This window comes from Chanos chanos, chromosome 5 (genome assembly GCF_902362185.1).
Source record: "Chanos chanos chromosome 5, fChaCha1.1, whole genome shotgun sequence".
In the NCBI taxonomy this organism is placed as follows: domain Eukaryota; kingdom Metazoa; phylum Chordata; class Actinopteri; order Gonorynchiformes; family Chanidae; genus Chanos; species Chanos chanos.
The window spans coordinates 990,001-999,512 of record NC_044499.1 but is presented as its reverse complement, the minus strand read 5'-3'; positions in this window follow the sequence as shown (position 1 = coordinate 999,512).

The window sequence follows — 9,512 nt, the reverse complement described above, 5'->3', positions numbered from 1 at the left end:
AATACACACGCATGCACGCGCATGCGCGCACACACACACGCACACACGCACACACACACACACACACACACACAACACATACACATACACATACACACACACACATAGACACACATACGTACACACTCACACACACACAGACACACGTACACACACACACACACACACACACAGTTCCCAGATATTCTCTTCCAAAACATCGTCTACAGAGGTTTTGACTAATCAGGCACGAGAGTCAAATCTCCTTCCCTACGGAGAGCCAGTGTGCCCTCTGAGATGCCCTCTGAGATGCCCCCGGAGATGCCTGCTGTCTCTGTGCCGTGTCCTGCTGGGCCCTGGACTCTGTCCATAAAGACTGCAGACTTTGTACAGCACGCACACACACACGCGCACACACAGACACACACATACGCACACACACACGCACACACACAGACACACACACACGCACACACACACACACACACACGTGCACATACGCTCACATACACAGACACACACACACACACACACACACACACACACACACATACACACGCACATGCACACACACACACACACACACACACGTGCACATACACACACACATGCACACACACACACAAAATCATATGTGTACTAATAGTCATATCTATATATATATACTCAGTCAAAGCTTTACCACAGCAAAGCTACCAGTACTGCACGGACTGCATGCATGTGATCTTTAGTGATAGATTCCTCATGATTCAGGTTATGAGAAGGAGAAGTGATTATATTCGAACGGTAACTTAAAAACAATGCTATGCCATTTTTGTAAACACTTATTTTTATATTTCTACATGTCTAATTTTATGTTATTTTTGTTGTTTTTCTGATGCATGCGTGAATGCATGTTTGCGGAGGAGCAGATGTGGATAAACGTGACTGTCTCCTCTGTCACACTTTCAGATATACGTCCGATGCTTTATATATTGAACTACGCGGTTTTTTTTTCTGCTACTTTTTCGTGCGGGGGAAGTTCATGACTGATGCAGTGACTATCCTAGATAAGAGCACTTCCCAGAGCTCCGCGGAGCGCCCATGTGGAAAACCAGATGGGCTGAGCGGATACATGTGACATGGAGGTGTTCACTAAAGGACCAAAGTGGGATGTAGTCATAACTCACAGTTATGTTCCAAACATACACTCACACACTGAACCGTTTTAAATGTATAGTCACAAACATACACTCACACACTGAACCATTTTAAATGTATGGTCACAAACATACACTCACACACTGAACCATTTTAAATGTATGGTCACAAACATACACTCACACTCTTAACCATTTTAAATGTATGGTCACAAACATACACTCACACACTGAACCATTTTAAATGTACGGATAATGACAACCCTCTCATTCAGATTCCCAAAAATCTTCATGTGTGAATTTAACTTTTTAAAATCTCTGAATCTTTTCACAACTAAAAAGTTTCATTTTTAATTTTTCAAATTAAGTTTGAAATTGAATCTTCACTGTTTTTGTTTTTGTTTTCCAAAAGAACTATTTCCTGTTAGCTCCCCTTAAAGAGGGGCTAAGTTGACTGAGTAAAGCTATTTTTTTCTGTCGCGATACTGAAGGTCCTGCCATGTCAGAATAATATCCTGCTTTAGTTCTCATAGTGCTAATGGTGCTACAGTTCTTACTCTGTGCTCAGAAAGCTGCTTAAGTATTGATTTGACCTGACACACAGTAATAATGGCATCGTTACCCATACATCTCTGTGATCTCATAATGCTTGATTATCAGACATGTTATCACCAAAAGAACTGATATAAAACAGCTTTGATAGGAGAAAACAGAATTTTACCATGTTTTTAGTATGATGAGGAGAAGAAAGCAGAGTTTTATTTATGTATTTATTTGTTTGTTTGTTTATTTACTTATTTCATGCAGATTACTGCTCTGAACAAGCAATAGAGACAGGGACCAGTAAATGAGTGCGTGAGTGTGTGTGAGTGTGTGTGTGTGTGTGTGTGAGTGTGTGTGTGTGTGTGTGTGTGTATGTATGTGTGTGAGTGTGTTTGTGTGTGTGTGTGCGTGTGTGTGTGTGTGTGTGTGTGTGTGTGTGTATTAGCCTACATTAATTGATGACCCTTCCTTTCTCACAGTAACCCCTCTCTCAGTCAGGAACTCCTCAGTGACATTATCACATGGTGGCGGTCCAGCCAATCACCACAGAGTGCTGCACGGTTTCTCTGCTGAGACTGGCCCCCACTGCCTGTAAACTAGCAGCTAAAGAATGTGGTCCCTGTATTAGCAGTGAGAGAATCACACACTCCCTCCTCGCTTTCCATTCACAGATATCAGAAGATAATATTAAGGAAATCTGAAGTATGTCGACATTCAGCACAGATGGTGACAGTGACAGTTTTTACATCAGACTCACTCACAGAAGCGTATATTTCTTTGTTATTAAGAGGGTTTTCAGTAACATCTTAACTGTCTCTACTTGTCTTAAAAAAGATGAAAGAAACTTTTGTAAGCTTTAGATTTAGGCTCGTCATTGCAGTAGGTCGTCCAGCGGAATGATAAAATAAATGTCTTCCAAACACTGAGTTTAGATCAAATATTTCAGAGTGAAACTCCCAGAGATGTGAGGCTAGGCACCAGAACAACAGCAGTTACAGCTATGGTTTGACTCCCTTTGACTCACTGTGACTCACTTTGACTCAGTTTGACTCACTTTGGCTCACTTTGACTCACTGTGACTCAGTTTGACTCCAGGGAAACTGAATGTTTGAGTGGTTCTGATGCTGTGTAGTAGTGTGTGCTGAAACACTGAAAGATATCCCAGCCTGTTCTGTTTTATTTTAGAAGTGTCCCTTTCATCTTTAATTTGACAATCAATGTTTCATTTTTTTTTTGTTTGTTTGTTTGTTTGTTTATTTTAACTGATCTTTTAGCCTTTTACATGACCTTATAGAAAAGCTGCAGTCTATCCCATCATGTCTAGTTTCAGTGCATTGAGACTTTATTGATGTAGTTATTTGTGATGAGGGTTTAGGATAAGATTATCTGACAGGCCTTTTATTTCATTTTATTTATTTCATTTATTTTTATTTTATTTTGATTTGAATGCTGATTGTGAGAAAGTGCATGAGTGAGGGATGTATGAAGGTGATTAGTGACTCCAGAAAGAATGACTTGATATCAGAAACCGGGTAAACCGATCTGGAGCTTGGCTCTTGTGTGTCGTTCAGAGTGGGTCTCTGTGTGTCAGCTGACGTCTGTAAATGGACCTGAGACCAGAGAGAGTTCGACAACCAGACAGATGAAATAAAAGCCATAATGTGGAAATTGTGACTAATGTTTATACATCCAGAGTTTCTTTTTCTTTCTTTCTTTCTTTCTTTCTTTCTTTCTTTCTCTCTTTCTTTCTTTCTTTCACAAGGAGCACTTTCTGGCAGAAGGAGAGGACTGACTGTGAAGTGTGACAGATGTTGGGTTCGGTGTTAAGTGGCTGTGGTGATGTTAAGTGGTGTTAGGTCATTACCTGCCAAACTTAACGATGTGACGACTGCGAACAATTATTTGTGCCTTTGCCCTTTTACATTAGATGTTCCTCTGAGTCCAGTCATGCGTTTGCCTTAGGATAACACAAACCAGTCATTCCTGTGCTTTATGACAGAACAAACCAGATCTTAGGTTTGCTTTACTGGGAATTTATCAGCTATTCATCTTTCCTTTATCCTTTTCTTTTTTTTGTCAAAAATGCTGAATTATTGTTTTTTGAGGTTTTTTAAGGTTGTTTCTCACTAGTGGCCTTCTGAGCTCTGTGTTCTTTTCTTCAGTCCAGTTTTTAAAAAAAAGAGAAAATATCCTCTTTATATCTTGGTCTTCACCACTTACTAATTTAATTTAATGATATAATATGCAAATGTTAATCTTACTTTTTTAATTTTGTGTTTTGTGTATTTATTTGCACCAGTTATTAATAAAGATACATTAAAACAAGAGAATCTTCTTATTGTGAAATATTTTCTGATTTTATGGGCAGAACAATTGAGTTATTTGATGTGCAGGAATATGTGTTTAGCTCTAAACCCAAAAAAGAGTTTCAAACACACACACACACGACTCCTGGTTAGGATGCTTACGCACTACACTGGCCAGCACACAGCACATTCATATCAGCAGCTCCAATACACTTCTGAGTTTAATGAGCATCAATGAACATGACACCAAAAGGAAGAAGAAAAACTGAAGATCTATCCGATGGACTCTGTGGCAGTCTGGTGCTTTCAGTCACTCTATGAGTACTGAATGTAAACAGGTCAACATACAGAATGTAAACAGGTCAATTACATCAGTAAGTGTGTTGTTGGATGTGTAGAGTAAGACAGTGTGTTGTTGAATGTGTAGAGTAAGACAGTGTGTTGTTGGATGTGTAGAGTAAGACAGTGTGTTGTTGAATGTGTAGAGTAAGACAGTGTGTTGTTGAATGTGTAGAGTAAGACAGAGTGTTGTTGAATGTGTAGAGTAAGACAGTGTGTTGTTGAATGTGTAGAGTAAGACAGTGTGTTGTTGGATGTGTAGAGTAAGACAGTGTGTTGTTGGATGTGTAGAGTAAGACAGTGTGTTGTTGAATGTGTAGAGTAAGACTGTGTTGTTGGATGTGTAGAGTAAGACATTAGTGTGTTGTTGGATGTGTAGAGTAAGACAGTGTGTTGTTGGATGTGTATAGTAAGACAGTGTGTTGTTGAATGTGTAGAGTAAGACAGTGTGTTGTTGGATGTGTAGAGTAAGACAGTGTGTTGTTGAATGTGTAGAGTAAGACAGTGTGTTGTTGGATGTGTAGGGTAAGACAGTGTGTTGTTGAATGTGTAGGGTAAGACAGTGTGTTGTTGGATGTGTAGAGTAAGACAGTGTGTTGTTGGATGTGTAGAGTAAGACAGTGTGTTGTTGAATGTGTAGAGTAAGACAGTGTGTTGTTGGATGTGTAGAGTAAGACAGTGTGTTGGATGTGTAGAGTAAGACAGTGTGTTGTTGGATGTGTAGAGTAAGACATTAGTGTGTTGTTGAATGTGTAGAGTAAGACAGTGTGTTGTTGGATGTGTAGAGTAAGACAGTGTGTTGTTGAATGTGTAGAGTAAGACATTAGTGTGTTGTTGGATGTGTAGAGTAAGACAGTGTGTTGTTGGATGTGTATAGTAAGACAGTGTGTTGTTGGATGTGTAGAGTAAGACATTAGTGTGTTGTTGGATGTGTAGAGTAAGACAGTGTGTTGTTGAATGTGTAGAGTAAGACAGTGTGTTGTTGGATGTGTAGAGTAAGACATTAGTGTGTTGTTGAATGTGTAGAGTAAGACAGTGTGTTGTTGGATGTGTATAGTAAGACAGTGTGTTGTTGGATGTGTATAGTAAGACAGTGTGTTGTTGGATGTGTAGAGTAAGACATTAGTGTGTTGTTGAATGTGTAGAGTAAGACAGTGTGTTGTTGAATGTGTAGAGTAAGACAGTGTGTTGTTGGATGTGTAGAGTAAGACAGTGTGTTGTTGGATGTGTAGAGTAAGACAGTGTGTTGTTGAATGTGTAGAGTAAGACAGTGTGTTGTTGGATGTGTAGAGTAAGACATTAGTGTGTTGTTGAATGTGTAGAGTAAGACAGTGTGTTGTTGAATGTGTAGAGTAAGACAGTGTGTTGTTGGATGTGTAGAGTAAGACATTAGTGTGTTGTTGAATGTGTAGAGTAAGACAGTGTGTTGTTGGATGTGTAGAGTAAGACAGTGTGTTGTTGGATGTGTAGAGTAAGACAGTGTGTTGTTGGATGTGTAGAGTAAGACAGTGTGTTGTTGGATGTGTAGAGTAAGACAGTGTGTTGTTGGATGTGTAGAGTAAGACAGTGTGTTGTTGGATGTGTAGAGTAAGACAGTGTGTTGTTGGATGTGTAGAGTAAGACAGTGTGTTGTTGAATGTGTAGAGTAAGACAGTGTGTTGTTGGATGTGTAGAGTAAGACAGTGTGTTGTTGAATGTGTAGAGTAAGACAGTGTGTTGTTGGATGTGTAGAGTAAGACAGTGTGTTGTTGGATGTGTAGAGTAAGACAGTGTGTTGTTGAATGTGTAGAGTAAGACAGTGTGTTGTTGGATGTGTAGAGTAAGACAGTGTGTTGTTGAATGTGTAGAGTAAGACATTAGTGTGTTGTTGGATGTGTAGAGTAAGACAGTGTGTTGGATGTGTAGAGTAAGACAGTGTGTTGTTGGATGTGTAGAGTAAGACATTAGTGTGTTGTTGAATGTGTAGAGTAAGACAGTGTGTTGTTGGATGTGTAGAGTAAGACAGTGTGTTGTTGAATGTGTAGAGTAAGACATTAGTGTGTTGTTGGATGTGTAGAGTAAGACAGTGTGTTGTTGGATGTGTATAGTAAGACAGTGTGTTGTTGGATGTGTAGAGTAAGACATTAGTGTGTTGTTGGATGTGTAGAGTAAGACAGTGTGTTGTTGAATGTGTAGAGTAAGACAGTGTGTTGTTGGATGTGTAGAGTAAGACATTAGTGTGTTGTTGAATGTGTAGAGTAAGACAGTGTGTTGTTGGATGTGTATAGTAAGACAGTGTGTTGTTGGATGTGTATAGTAAGACAGTGTGTTGTTGGATGTGTAGAGTAAGACATTAGTGTGTTGTTGAATGTGTAGAGTAAGACAGTGTGTTGTTGAATGTGTAGAGTAAGACAGTGTGTTGTTGGATGTGTAGAGTAAGACAGTGTGTTGTTGGATGTGTAGAGTAAGACAGTGTGTTGTTGAATGTGTAGAGTAAGACAGTGTGTTGTTGGATGTGTAGAGTAAGACATTAGTGTGTTGTTGAATGTGTAGAGTAAGACAGTGTGTTGTTGAATGTGTAGAGTAAGACAGTGTGTTGTTGGATGTGTAGAGTAAGACATTAGTGTGTTGTTGAATGTGTAGAGTAAGACAGTGTGTTGTTGGATGTGTAGAGTAAGACAGTGTGTTGTTGGATGTGTAGAGTAAGACAGTGTGTTGTTGGATGTGTAGAGTAAGACAGTGTGTTGTTGGATGTGTAGAGTAAGACAGTGTGTTGTTGAATGTGTAGAGTAAGACAGTGTGTTGTTGGATGTGTAGAGTAAGACAGTGTGTTGTTGAATGTGTAGAGTAAGACAGTGTGTTGTTGGATGTGTAGAGTAAGACAGTGTGTTGTTGGATGTGTAGAGTAAGACAGTGTGTTGTTGAATGTGTAGAGTAAGACAGTGTGTTGTTGGATGTGTAGAGTAAGACAGTGTGTTGTTGGATGTGTAGAGTAAGACAGTGTGTTGTTGGATGTGTAGAGTAAGACAGTGTGTTGTTGGATGTGTAGAGTAAGACAGTGTGTTGTTGAATGTGTAGAGTAAGACAGTGTGTTGTTGGATGTGTAGAGTAAGACAGTGTGTTGTTGAATGTGTAGAGTAAGACAGTGTGTTGTTGGATGTGTAGAGTAAGACAGTGTGTTGTTGGATGTGTAGAGTAAGACAGTGTGTTGTTGAATGTGTAGAGTAAGACAGTGTGTTGTTGGATGTGTAGAGTAAGACAGTGTGTTGTTGAATGTGTAGAGTAAGACATTAGTGTGTTGTTGGATGTGTAGAGTAAGACAGTGTGTTGTTGGATGTGTAGAGTAAGACAGTGTGTTGTTGAATGTGTAGAGTAAGACAGTGTGTTGTTGGATGTGTAGAGTAAGACAGTGTGTTGTTGGATGTGTAGAGTAAGACAGTGTGTTGTTGGATATGTAGAGTAAGACAGTGTGTTGTTGAATGTGTAGAGTAAGACAGTGTGTTGTTGGATGTGTAGAGTAAGACAGTGTGTTGTTGGATGTGTATAGTAAGACAGTGTGTTGTTGAATGTGTAGAGTAAGACAGTGTGTTGTTGGATGTGTAGAGTAAGACAGTGTGTTGTTGAATGTGTAGAGTAAGACAGTGTGTTGTTGGATGTGTAGAGTAAGACAGTGTGTTGTTGAATGTGTAGAGTAAGACAGTGTGTTGTTGGATGTGTAGAGTAAGACAGTGTGTTGTTGAATGTGTAGAGTAAGACAGTGTGTTGTTGGATGTGTAGAGTAAGACAGTGTGTTGTTGGATGTGTAGAGTAAGACATTAGTGTGTTGTTGAATGTGTAGAGTAAGACAGTGTGTTGTTGGATGTGTAGAGTAAGACAGTGTGTTGGATGTGTAGAGTAAGACAGTGTGTTGTTGGATGTGTAGAGTAAGACAGTGTGTTGTTGGATGTGTAGAGTAAGACATTAGTGTGTTGTTGAATGTGTAGAGTAAGACAGTGTGTTGTTGAATGTGTAGAGTAAGACAGTGTGTTGTTGGATGTGTAGAGTAAGACAGTGTGTTGTTGGATGTGTAGAGTAAGACAGTGTGTTGTTGGATGTGTAGAGTAAGACATTAGTGTGTTGTTGAATGTGTAGAGTAAGACAGTGTGTTGTTGAATGTGTAGAGTAAGACAGTGTGTTGTTGGATGTGTAGAGTAAGACAGTGTGTTGTTGAATGTGTAGAGTAAGACATTAGTGTGTTGTTGGATGTGTAGAGTAAGACAGTGTGTTGTTGGATGTGTATAGTAAGACAGTGTGTTGTTGAATGTGTAGAGTAAGACAGTGTGTTGTTGGATGTGTAGAGTAAGACATTAGTGTGTTGTTGGATGTGTAGAGTAAGACAGTGTGTTGTTGGATGTGTATAGTAAGACAGTGTGTTGTTGAATGTGTAGAGTAAGACAGTGTGTTGTTGGATGTGTAGAGTAAGACAGTGTGTTGTTGAATGTGTAGAGTAAGACAGTGTGTTGTTGGATGTGTATAGTAAGACATTGTGTTGTTGAATGTGTAGAGTAAGACAGTGTGTTGTTGGATGTGTAGAGTAAGACAGTGTGTTGTTGGATGTGTAGAGTAAGACAGTGTGTTGTTGGATGTGTAGAGTAAGACATTAGTGTGTTGTTGAATGTGTAGAGTAAGACAGTGTGTTGTTGGATGTGTAGAGTAAGACAGTGTGTTGTTGAATGTGTAGAGTAAGACATTAGTGTGTTGTTGGATGTGTAGAGTAAGACAGTGTGTTGTTGGATGTGTATAGTAAGACAGTGTGTTGTTGAATGTGTAGAGTAAGACAGTGTGTTGTTGGATGTGTAGAGTAAGACAGTGTGTTGTTGGATGTGTATAGTAAGACAGTGTGTTGTTGAATGTGTAGAGTAAGACAGTGTGTTGTTGGATGTGTAGAGTAAGACATTAGTGTGTTGTTGGATGTGTAGAGTAAGACAGTGTGTTGTTGAATGTGTAGAGTAAGACAGTGTGTTGTTGGATGTGTAGAGTAAGACAGTGTGTTGTTGGATGTGTAGAGTAAGACAGTGTGTTGTTGAATGTGTAGAGTAAGACAGTGTGTTGTTGGATGTGTAGAGTAAGACAGTGTGTTGTTGGATGTGTAGAGTAAGACATTAGTGTGTTGTTGGATGTGTAGAGTAAGACAGTGTGTTGTTGGATGTGTAGAGTAAGACATTAGTGTGTTGTTGGATGTGTAGAG